We start from the raw sequence: 12,639 nt of genomic DNA on the forward strand, positions 1-12,639 counted from the left end.
GTTTGAGCCAACATCCGTCGGAAAAAATACTAGGATTTTGTTGTCGGAATGTCCGAACAAAGTCCGACCGTGTGTACGCCCTATTAGTCTGCTTGTCTTCAGCAAACTGTTTGCGGGCTTACTTGTGCATCATCTTTAGAAGAGGCTTCCTTCTGGGATGACAGCTATTCAGACCAATTTGATGCAGTGTGTGGTGTATGGTCTGAGCACTGACAGGCTGACCCCCCCGCCCCTTCAACCTCTGCAGCAATGCTGGCAGCACTCATACGTCTGTTTCCCAAAGACAACCTCTGGATATGACGCTGAGCACGTGCATTCAACTTCTTTGGTGGACCATGGTGAGGCCTGTTCCGAGTGGAACCTGTCCTGTTAAACTGCTGTATGGTCTTGGCCACCGTGCTGCAGCTCAGTTTCAAGGTCTTAGCAATCTTCTTATAGCCTAGGCCATCTTTATGTAGAGCAACAATTATTTTTTTCAGATCCTCAGAGAGTTCTTTGCCATGAGGTGCCATGTTGAACTTCCAGTGACCAGTATGAGAGAGTGAGAGCGATAACACCAAATTTAACATACCTGCTCCCCATTCACACCTGAGACCTTGTAACACTAACGAGTCACATGACATCAGGGAGGGAAAATGGCTAACTGGGCCCAATTTGGACATTTTCACTTAGGGGTGTACTCACTTTTGTTGCCAGCAGTTTAGACATTAATGGCTATGTGTTGAGTTAATTTGAGGGGACAGCAAATTTACACTGTTATACAAGCTGTACACTCACTACTTTACATTGTAGCAAAGTGTAATTTCTTCAGTGTTGTCACATGAAAAGATATAATAAAATATTTACAAAAATGTGAGGGGTGTACTCACTTTTGTGAGATACTGTATATACGTGATCCTGCACTTCCAGTAGCGGGAGCAAACGCACACCATCGGCAGCTCACCCCTGCAGTATTAGTACCGCGGCAACCACTGTTCAGTTGGTACAGAGGCAGAATGGCAGTCTGCCTATGTAAACAAGACAGATTGCCCTTCTGTTATGTGGGAAGGCATGGATCCATGTGTTTCTGCAAAGCAGGGACAAGGATCCATGTCTTCCCCTAGTAAAAGCACCTCCCACACTGTAAAAAAAAAACTGGCTAGGCACACAGTTAACCCTTTGGTCGCCCCTGATATTAACTCCATCCTTAATACAGTGACAGTGCATATTTTTAGCACTGATTGCTGTATTAGTGTATTTTGGTCCCCTCCAAAAAATGTCAAAAGTGTTAGTGTCTGATTGTCCACCGCAATATCGCAGACCCTCTATAAGTCGCCGAACGCCACCATTACTAGTAAAAAAATAAATAAAAATTCCATAAATATATCCTATAGTTTGTAGATGTTATAACTTTTACGCAAACCAATCAACATACGCTTATTGGGATTTTTTTAACCAAAAATACGTAGCAGAATACATGTTGGCTTAAATTGATGAAGAAATCAGATTTTTAAAAAAAAATTATAGTTTATGCTTTATAGCAGAAAGTACAAAAATATTGGGTTTTTTTTCAAAATTGTCGATCTTTTTTTTGTTTATAGCGCAAAAAAAAAAAAAAATTGGCAGAGGTGGTCATGAAGAGGTGTAAATCTGTTTTTTGAGTGGATGAAATCTTTTTTTTTTTATCTGTTAAAAAAACAGATCGGACGAAAAAAGTATATAAACGAACAAACGTATGTGTGAAAGGACCCTAAATGGGAATGCCCGGAAAAGTGCGTTTTTCAAGCATTTTTACAGTGCTCCTATTAAGGTCTACGGGGGCCAAAAACACGTGATTTTTTTGTGAGCTTCACGCGACAAACAACACAGCGTTCCAATGTCCGTGTGCGAATCTGTATGGCTGAATTTGCATCGCACAGACATCGCATGTGATCTGCACAGTATGATCTACCTGCATTGACACACTGTAAAGGATTCAGGTAAACTCCACCCAGAGCCCAACACACTGAAAAAGCGAGCAGAGGAGAGACAAAGCACGAGCCTTAGGGGAAGGTGTGTCAGGCTGCGTGGAAGATCTGTGAATTGGATTACCGAGTCACATTATCAACTGCAGAATCAATGAAAAAACACCGAGACCCTATCACCAGCCTACACCATGCCAGGTAAGACTATTCCACCATCCAATTCTCATATCTTTCCATAGGAACTGTCTATTGGGAAGGAAAACACTGTGCTTGTAGTTTTTAATTATTTTTTTGTTCTCAACAGTGTTTCCTTCCCAATAAACAGTTCATATGGAAGGAAAGGAGAATCGGGTTGTATTTTTAATTATTTTTTTGTTCTCAACTTGAACTCAGACGTGTGTGTTTTGCATGGAACATATGGGGGTCATAACAGATGATTTTAGGACCTTAATATGAAGCTTTATATCTGTAAAAATTGATAGGTGGTAAAGTGAAATAATCCCTCTCTTATTGTCTTCATTCCTTTTTTTTTTTTTTTTTTTTTCTTGTTGTTTTGTTTCATTTTAAGGGCGTCCAATAGAGTTTTAGGAAAAATAATGACATTAGCAGGGCTTTATTTCAGCGGGAACGCAGGGAACTCAGTTCCAGCACTGAATGTATGTACTGGTAAGAGGGTGCTGGAGGGTCTATTGATGCTGGCTGCTGGGGTATCTATTATCACTGGTGGGGACCTGTTTTTGTGTGGGGGTCTATTGTTGCTGGGTAAGTCTACTGTTGCTGGTGGGGGGCTGGGGGGGGGGGTCAATTGTTGCTGGGTGGGATTTACTGTTGAGGAAGAGGTCTATTGCTGCTGGAGGGTCTATTGTTGCTGGGGGGGTACTTTGGTGTACGGGGTCCATTGTGGCTGGGGGAAGTCTTTTGTTGTGTGGGGGATCTATTGTTGCTGGGAGGGGGGGTCCTTTGTTTGTGGGGTCGAGTCTATTGTTGCTGGGGTGGGGTCTATTGTTGCTCATTGCAAGGGATCTGTTTTACTATCTTTCTTGTTTTCATAACAAATTTCATAGAAATTACTGAGTAGCACAAAAAATACTTGGTTCTGTATTCTCTGAAAGGTGCTGTACTGGGAGGTGAATAGGGTGGTGGAACCAAGGGATGGTGCTCAGAGACGGGTAGGGGGCAGAGACAAAGGGTGACTCTGAAGGTTGGAGTTCCTGCACCTATTCCCTGAGAAAAAAAAGCCCTGGATATTAGTGTATATATATATACAAGATAGGGAGGAAATATATATAGGCATGTATAGAAATACATATGGCTAGATTTACACATGGTTATGTTTAAGAAAGACGAAATATGGATACTGAAGTATTTTTGTATTCTCCCCTTTTTAGCTTTTAGATCTTTTACTTTTTTTTTTGTTTTTGTACTTTTTTTTCCATTGTCAATAAAAATTTTATAAAAATAAATAGAGTAAAAAAATAAATAAATAAATAAAATATAGGGGTCATTTACTAAAAGAAAAACTTGCTTGCTTGCAGTGACTTCTCTTGAAAATATTGCAATTTTTTAGTCATTACTGTTATACAGTTCAGGGTTTAGAATTACCCTAGACAAATGACTCCCTCACTAGATTGACCCCAGAATTATGTCGCTGTTTAAAAATTATTTCAGAAACAGACAGAAATCTGGGAACAGATTGTAGACTGACAGATTACTTTAACCTCTTTGTGACTAAATACTCTTTTTTTAAGTCCAAAAGTAAAATTCCCCCTGCCATTAAAACGTTTGTTAACCTTGAAGCAGGGAATTAGGGATGCACAGCTGTTGTTCCTAGTTCTTAGACCCGCTGTCTAAGAAGAATAGAAAAATTAGTCATAGAGATCTTGTTGAGTTAACTGACACTGCTAAACGTGGTCTGGGTATCTAAGCTTCAAAAAACTCTAGACACAAAAGGATGAAGGGAAACAGTTGTTAACCGCTTGCCGACTGTTTCACTTAGATATAAGGCAGCTCTACTGTGCTGGATCACGTACCTGGTTGGGGGCGCGCAGGCGCACCGCCGGTGGCCCGCTCCCGCTGTGATTATTCACAGCAAGAGCTGATCAGAGGGTACCACAGACTCGATGTCCGCCAGCGCCCACTGATCCTTCAATACAGAGGCAGAATAGCAGTCTGACGTTCTGTCAGTAGGAAAGGCATGGATCCTATGTTCCTGCAAAGCAGGGACATGGATCCATGCCTTCCTCTAGTAAAAGCACCTCCCACAGTTTAGTAAAACACTGGCTAGGCACACATTTAAACCTTTGATCACACCTGATGTTACCCCTTTCCAGACAGTATCATTAGTACAGTGAAAGTGCATATTTTAAGCACTAATCACCATATTAGTGTCACTAGTCCTCAAAAAGTGTCAGTAAGTGTCCCGACTGTCCACCACAATATTGCAGTCCCGCTATAAGTTGCTGATAGCTGCCATTACTAGTAAAAAAAATTAATAAAAAAAAATACAAATACCCCATAGTTTTTTTATGCTATAACTTTTGCGCAAATCAATCAATATACACTTATATGGGGTTTTTTAACCAAAAATATGTAGCAGAATACATATTGGCCTAAATTGATGAATTAGACTTTTTTTTTATATATATAAATTAGACTTTTTACATTTTTTTATTAGATGTGTTTTACAGCAGAAAGTAAAAAGTATTGTTTTTTTTTTCAAAATTGTCAGTCTTTTTTTGTTTATAGTGAAAAAAGAAAAAAAAAAACCACAGAGGTGATCAAATACCACCAAAAGAAAGCTCTATTTGTGGGAAAAAAGGACATACATTTTATTTGGGTACAACGTTAGTTAAAGGGGTTGTAAAGGTAAAAATTTTTTCACCTTAATGCATTCTATGCATTAAGGTGAAAAAACTTTTGACAGTACCGCCGCCCCCAGGCCCCCCGTTTTACTTACCTGACGCCTCGAATCTTCGCTGCTCGTCCTCGTCATCTTCATTGCAGCTCAGCCTGGTCGCTGATTGGCTGCAGTGGATGTATTGAAAGCAGCGCAGCCATTGGCTCGCGCTGCTGTCAATCACATCCGATGATGCGGCGCGCCGGGGGGCGGGGCCGAGTGATACAGCGAGCGGCTATAGCCGCCGGCTGTATCACGGGAGCGCGCCCGCAAGCACTCACCACCGTGCGAGGGAGCTCGCATTAAGGTGGTAAATGCTTGTGGGGAGGAGCTGAAACAGCCGCCGAGGGACCCCAGAAGACCAGGTTCGGGGCCACTCTGTGCAGAACGAGCTGCACAGTGAAGGTAAGTATAACATGTTTGTTATTTAAAAAAAAAAAAAAAATTAACTTTACAACCCCTTTAAAGTAATGCAGTGCCGTATCGCAAAAAATGGCCCGGTCATCTTCCAGAGGTCAAGTGGTTAGAGCAATAGCCAAAAGCAAACATTTATTAAATTGCAGCTTAACAATTCTTATGCCCCGTACACACGGTCGGATTTTCCGACAGAAAATGTTCGATGGGAGCTTGTTGTCGGAAATTCCGACTGTGTGTAGGCTCCATCGGACATTTTCCATCAGAATTTCCGTCACACAAAATTTGAGATCTGGATCTCAAATTTTCTGACAACAAAATCCGGTGTCGTAAATTCTGATCGTGTGTACACAATTCCAACGCACAAAATTCCACGCATGCTCGGAATCAAGTAGAAGAGCCGCACTGGCTATTGAACTTCCTTTTTCTCGGCTCGTCATACATGTTGTACGTCACCGCGTTCTTGACGTTCGGAATTTCCGACAACATTTGTGTGACTGTGTGTATGCAAGATAAGTTTGAACTAACATACGTTGGAAAAAATCAATGGATTTTGTTGTCGGAATGTCCGATCGTGTGTACGGGGCATTAGATGTGATAGCTGCATTAGTTTTCTTTTTTTTATTCTTTCTTTCCTCTATTTCCATCTGGTGATTTGGCCAGTAAGTCCGTTTTTTATTTTTTTTTGTTTCATAAATTTTTATTGATGAAAGATGAAATGTACAAAACAGGTAATGATATTTCTCCAAGGTTTACAGAGACACATTGTCAAGTTACAGATTTCGTACAGTTAACAAGCAAATATAGTGGTACATATATATATATGTTGAATGTAAAAGAACACTTGGGTATGAAAGCGTCTACTTGCAAACAATTAAAACGTTTATAAGTAAGTATATGAGGTGTCCAGTCACCTTAAACAGTTGTTAGTTACTCTAGAAACATTGAAGCCAGCAAATGAAATCTATAATATCCTGTGTTGTTATTGTGGGGGGGAAGTCAGAAGTGGAGCATGGAATACAGACCTTTACCAGACCTCTCCCAGTCCCAGTACCCCAACGGGAACACACTGTACTGGGGGGAGGGTCAGAAGAACCAAATATATGGAGGTAGTGAGAAAGGTCCTTTACGTGGAACAGTGTTTCTTAGAGGTCTTATAGTGTATGCGGTGTATATAATTTCGAAAGGTGTGGGGAGTATATAGGATGGGGGGAAAGATGTTGGACTAAATATGCTATACTTTGTATTTATATAATATGATTGGGTAGAAACTAACATGGGTGGGTATATGGGTATGTGAGTACAAGGATGAGGGTGGGGGTAGGGGTGGCGGACACTCCTTTTTCAGTCCCTGATGAGTACCTGTTATGTGGAACACCGTGGAACCATGGATGTTCCGGCTTGTGGGTCAATAAGTAGTGTCTGAAATTCAACCGAATCGCGAAAGAGTGTCCAACAAGCCCAGGTATGACTGTATTTTGTTGGGTTATCTTTTGCTTGATGTATTAAGTCTTCCATGACTGCTATTTTTTCCACACGTTTTAGCCAATCTGATAAGGTGGGAGGGTTAGTGTCCCTCCATCGTAACGGAATACATTGCTTGGCCGCATTTATGAGGTGAAGCATCAAAGATTTCCTATAAGTGGATTGATGAAGTGAGGTGTGGTGTAGTAAATATTGGGCAGGTGTAAAGTCTAGAGTAAAAGTAGTGATTCGAGTGATCATGTTGTGTACCTTTTCCCAGAATGGCTTTATGAGGGTACAATCCCACCATATATGGAGAAGAGAGCCCACTCCAGAGTTACATCTCCAGCACAAAGGAAAGACAGTTGTATGAAACATATGAATGCGATCAGGGGTGCGGTACCATCTAGAGTACAATTTGTAATTGGTTTCTTGTGCTGAGACGTTAATAGAGCCTTTATGGATTTGAGAATAGATATTTTCCCAGTCTTCCAAAGATAGGTCCAGGTTGAGCTCTCTTTCCCATTTCAGGTTAACTGTGGTAGATGTAAGGTTAATTTCACCGAAAAGCAAGGAGTACACAGTTGAGATTAAGTGGTTTTGAGGATTTATTTCAGAGCATAGTGTTTCAAAAGGAGTCATATCTCTACACCATTGAGAGATGGGACTGGAACTATTGAGAAAGTGTCTGATTTGTAAGTATGAGAAGAAGGGAATGTTTCCATTCTGGAGTTTAGTGGGTAGGTCGATGTACGGGATTATTGAACCATTATGGAAAAAGTGATGTGCTCTCAATGTAGGTATCATGGTGACCAATCGTGGGTTATTTTCTGGAAGGCCAGGGGGAAAGGCGGGGTTGCCAGTTAGGGGAGTCAATGGTCCTGGGGATGGAGTCATTTTAAGAGAATAACAAGTGTTCCTGAAGCAGTTCAATGTAGGTCCCGTTAGTGGGTGCGTCAAGTGTTCTTTAGCGGTCGTCTTGGTATCAATCCATGGCGAGTGGGAGAGGGGTATTTGGGCACAGGAATCTTCAATTGTGATCCAATCTTTAGAGTGGGTATGTATGTGCCAGTCTATTAGTCTGGTGATGTGACAAGCATTATAGTATTTATGAATATCGGGTAAGCCTAGTCCACCTTTATCCTGATCCAACTGAGTCTTGGAGGTTTATGGGCCCATATAAAGTTCCTGCATATTCTTTTATAAATTGTAAAAAATTTTGAAGGGAGTTTGATCGGAATTGTTTGTAAGACATAAAGTATTCGGGGTAGGATGTTCATTTTTAAGATAGAAATTCTCCCAAACCAGGAAAATTGTGCTGAGGACCATTTCGTAAGGTCCTTCTGTATAGTTTGAAGAATGGGAGAGTAGTTTCTTTTGTATAGTTCAGTAAGTTTAGATGGTATTTGAATGCCAAGATACGAAAGGGCGTGTGGTTCCCATTTGAATGGGAAATTAGTTTGGCATTGAGAAACTATCTGTGACGGGAGGGAGATGTTTAGGGCTTTGGATTTCGTAAAGTTTATTTTCAAGTTGGATAGTTTGCGGAAGAAGGTGAAATCTTGTAGTAGGTTTGGAATTGTGATTAACGGGTTGGAGAGGAAAAGAAGTATGTCGTCGGTGTATGCTGCTAGTTTGTAGTGTTTTTGTCCAATATCTATGCCCACGATATCCAGGTTAACTCTAAGTTTGTGTAGTAAAGGTTCTAATGAAAGAACAAAAAGGAGAGGAGATAAGGGGCAACCTTGCCGGGTTCCATTCGACACCGGGAAGGCGTTCGACAGGTGGCCATTAACCCTTATTCTGGCTGTGGGGGACGCATATAGAGCCAAGATTATTGGGTGAAGTGTGCTGGGAATCCCATCGCCTGTAGCACTGCTATCATGTAGTCCAATGCCACCCTGTCGAACGCCTTTTCCGCGTCAAGTGACAGAAAAAAACCCTGTTTGGGTGAAGTGGAGAGCCAATGGTGGATGTTGATTGCTTTTATGGTATTATCCCTTGCCTCCCTCCCAAGGATAAAGCCAACTTGATCCATTGAGATCAGTTTGGGGAGTAAAGGGAGCATTCGGTTGGCAAGGATTTTGGCATAAATTTTCATGTCGACATTGATAAGGGAAATGGGTCTATAATTAGACACTAAAGTATCATCTTTACCTGGTTTCGGAATGAGCGTAATGTGTGCTTCTAATAGATCCGTAGTTACTGGTGAAGAAGAGGAGAGGTCATTGAAAATCTTAGCTAGTTGATGGGTAAGTATATCCTGGAAAGTTTTATAGTAACTCACGGTCAGACCATCTGGGCCAGGGCTTTTACCTGTTTTAAGTTGTTTTAACACTGTTATAATTTCGTCTGTAGTAATGGGAGTAGAAAGATGTGCAGCGTCTTCAGGCGAAATAGAAGATGGGCAAAAGTTATTCAGAAAGTCTGAGATTGTCGCTTGTCTTTCAGGAGTATTGTCTAGTTCGGTGGAGGAGGGTAAGTTGTGAAGAGCAAAAAAATATTGAACAAATTGGTCGGCAATAGCTTCCGAAGAGACAAGAGAAGTGCCAGACGAGTTTTTAATAGTGTGTATGATATTCATTGCTTTTCAGGATTGTAATGCTCTGGCGAGCAATTTTCTGGATTTGTTGCCGAATTCATAGAATAGTTTTTGTGTTAAGACATATTTGCATTTTAAGGATTTACCGAGTTCTTCTAGGAGTTCTTCTCTAGCTTTGATCAGTTCAACAAGGGATTTTGTGGCTAGTGAGAGCTTGTGTGCTTGTTCCAGTGTGAGGATTTTTTCAGATAGCGAGGCAATGCGATCGCGTTTGAGTTTACGTCTGTTTGCAGTCAGAGATATGATTTCTCCACGTATTACACATTTGTGCGCTGCCCATATGCTGGATTGTTTTGAATCCTTTGAGGTGTTTTCCGAAAAATATTGTTTGAGTCATGTGTTAAGTTTGTGGGTGATGTCTATGTCTGTTAAGATGGAATTATCTAGACGCCAAATCGGTTGCCGGTATATCTAGAGTGATGGATATGGGGCTATGGTCTGATAACACCATAAGATTAATGGAGGCCTTTGAAAGGAAAGATAAGTCTGACTGGGATATGAAAAAGTGGTCAATTCTTGTGTATTTATTGTGAGGTGCTGAGTAAAATGTGAAGTCTCTCTCATTCGGGTGTAGCGTTCGCCAGGCGTCGTGAAGGGTCAGATCTTCCATATCAGCCAAGTCCCTCATCAATGTTTCAACATCAACAGGTTCCCTTGAGATGCTGTGTTAGGGTGGTCTATACAACAAAGTAAGATGTCAGGTTTGGGCAGTGTGAGTGATTAGTGGAAAGAAGGGATAGATGTCGATCTTCTGTAAGAAAATCGTAAAACATATTTTCTAACTCAGAATAAGAAGTGATCTCCTATAGCTGCATAAGTGGAATGCATTCAGCAGACTCAAAATGTAATTGTGCACGGCGTACTGGGACATGTAGTGCTTGTCAATAGTGGGGGCACATCTTCCTATCATTGTGTACAGTATACTAAACAGTGCAATATGGAACACATCTTTAGAACACATCTTATCATACATTACAAATAAATATCTGTTAGTAGGGTTAGTAATACTGTAATTCATGCAGGATCATGTAAGTGACAGTGTTCAGGGAGAGGAGGCGAGGTGGCAAGCAGTGTGATTATACAGTGTTCCCATCCGGAAAGACCTGGACCTGGCGAACAGGGTAGTGAGCGTCGGAAGTTCTATTATGTTGGACATGGACAACGGAGGTCATCAGTGGATTGGGCTACTTGATGTCCATTGCCTGGTGAGAGATGAGAGGGGGGGGGGGGGGAGTGTGCCGCAAGGGCAGCTTCTTCCATGGTGTCCAAGGTTATTTTAGTGAGTGTAATCTCCTTCATCCAGTGACATGTAGCGACAGTGAATGAGCGAATGTATGGATGCTAATCTAGAACAAAATCAGTGAAGGTAAGTGTTAACCATTAAATCCTGAACATGGCTAAACACTGACGAGAACTGTGTCAGTAAGGTGCTGTTCAGTAATCTCTCCTGGCTCTCCGGTACCTCGGGGAATCCGAGGGGTAGGAGCCAAGTGGAGGATCATGTTGCAGATTTCGCCTCCTATAGCCAGATGAAGATCTTCGCCTGCGGTTCCGTCCTTCCTGGGTTTCCATCGGTTCAGCCTGTGGTGTGGTTTTCCTTACCGCTGTGTGACGGAATTCCGCATACCATTGTGGAACGTCCACTAGAGGGATAGCCAAAGTGTCACAAAATGGACGCAGATCCTCCGGGATTTTTAGCAAGGCAGTGCGCCCCTGATGAGTAGCTGATAAGCAGAAAGGGAACTTCCATCGGTATTGGATTCCCTTTGTGCGCAGAACATCCAATAGTGGTTTGAGATCTCTGCGGTGCTGCAGTGTTATACTGGATAAGTCCTGAAAGATTTGGACTGAAGTTCCTGCATATTGTAACTGCCGTCTGAGTCTGGCTTGTCTGAGAATTTCTTCTTTTAGCCTATAGTCCGCAATGCAGCATATGATATCTCTTGGCGGGTCTGTATCCCTACCCTTGGGGCGTAGAGCTCTGTGGATCCTTTCCATGGAGATTTGAGTTTGAGGCAGCCTGTTTAGAAGATCATTGAATAGGCTAGTCACTGCTGATGAAATGTCTTCTGCGGTGACGGTCTCTGGTATGCCTCTGATCCTAAGATTGTGGCGGCGGCCCCTATTATCGAGGTCTTCGACATGACGCTGTATTTCTCTTAACTGGATGGTGTGGGTGTCGATCCGTCTGGTAGCTTTGCGAAAGATATGTTCATGCTGTGTCGTTACCTGTTCTACTTCATGGACCCTGTCAGTCAGCGTGTGTATATCTATACGCAGCTCAGCAATTGCGGCTGACAGGGTATCCTTGATGTCCGCAGCTATGGACCGGAGATCATTGATGTGCAGATACGGCTGGGCGGGAGGTGCACCGACATCGATAGGCGCTGAGGAATGAGTTTGAGGTATAGGAAGGAGAAGGGGATCCGGTGATTGTGGTTCTGAGGGCTGATGCGGTCTGTGGCAGGAGGACGCCATATTGCCCCTTTGTGACCAGAGCATCTCCGGGATATTGTGGCTGATTCCTCCTGTAAGCTATCTCGGGGAGTGGGATCTTGATCTTGAGAGGATTGTCTGGAGGCTGTTCCCATTGTGAAGAGTGGGTATCGTCATAAAAATAAAAATACCTCCGGTATCGAAGTTGTAGGACTGATAACGGTTGGAGCTCTTCCTTTACATGGCCATCTTCCAAGTATAGTGGTATGAAGGTCAACTGGGTATGAGGGAGAGTGGAAGAAAAATTAGTTGAGGTGTCCCTGGATTGGCAAGATGGCCACCATCTTCCACAGGTAGGCCAGAGCCTCAGACTTTCCTAGGCTGTGATCTGAGAAGTAGGTGGCAGGCCGCGGGTGCCCGAGGTCGGCTTTTCCCTAAACTTCTGCCGGCCCTCAGGGTCTGTACATCAAGCACCTACCTTCCGGAGGTGTCTGCAGTAGGAAGGGCCGGGTCAGCTATCGCTCGTATCGTCGATTGCGGAACTCGAGACCGGGGACGCTGGAGACTTCCCAGGCCCCAAGATGGCGGCGGGCCGCAAGCATTTGGAGCTAATTTTCACAGTGTTTGCCGGCTTTTACTGTGTCCACACACCACCCGATCCTCCCCCCTGACAGTAGCAATAGATGTTGGCAATTCAGCTTCTCTTAGTTCGGCCGACCACGGCACTCAAGCCTAGGGATGTTGAAGGCCTGTGGGCCGCAAGATGGCGGCGAGTCTCTGTTATGAGGAGCCGGCCGCAGCCTAATAGAAACTCGATCGGCCAGCCAGACTTTGGAATTTTCCCAGGGATTGGTGTATCAGGTGCCCAGTGACATTTGGGTGAA

At 42.9% G+C, this 12,639-nt stretch overlaps 1 protein-coding gene across 1 annotated transcript in view; it reads left to right on the forward strand.

Moving 5' to 3' along the window:
- The first annotated feature begins 2,023 nt into the window (after positions 1–2,023).
- The window catches only part of A4GALT (alpha 1,4-galactosyltransferase (P1PK blood group)), a 64,966-nt gene continuing 54,350 nt past the window's right edge, over positions 2,024–12,639 (forward strand). Inside the window, exon 1 of the mRNA XM_073621699.1 lies at positions 2,024–2,141. The gene's annotated coding sequence lies outside the window, so the exon portion shown is untranslated. The remainder of the gene's footprint in view (positions 2,142–12,639) is intronic.

Source organism: Aquarana catesbeiana, linkage group LG03, assembly GCF_042186555.1.
Source record: "Aquarana catesbeiana isolate 2022-GZ linkage group LG03, ASM4218655v1, whole genome shotgun sequence".
NCBI lineage: Eukaryota > Metazoa > Chordata > Amphibia > Anura > Ranidae > Aquarana > Aquarana catesbeiana.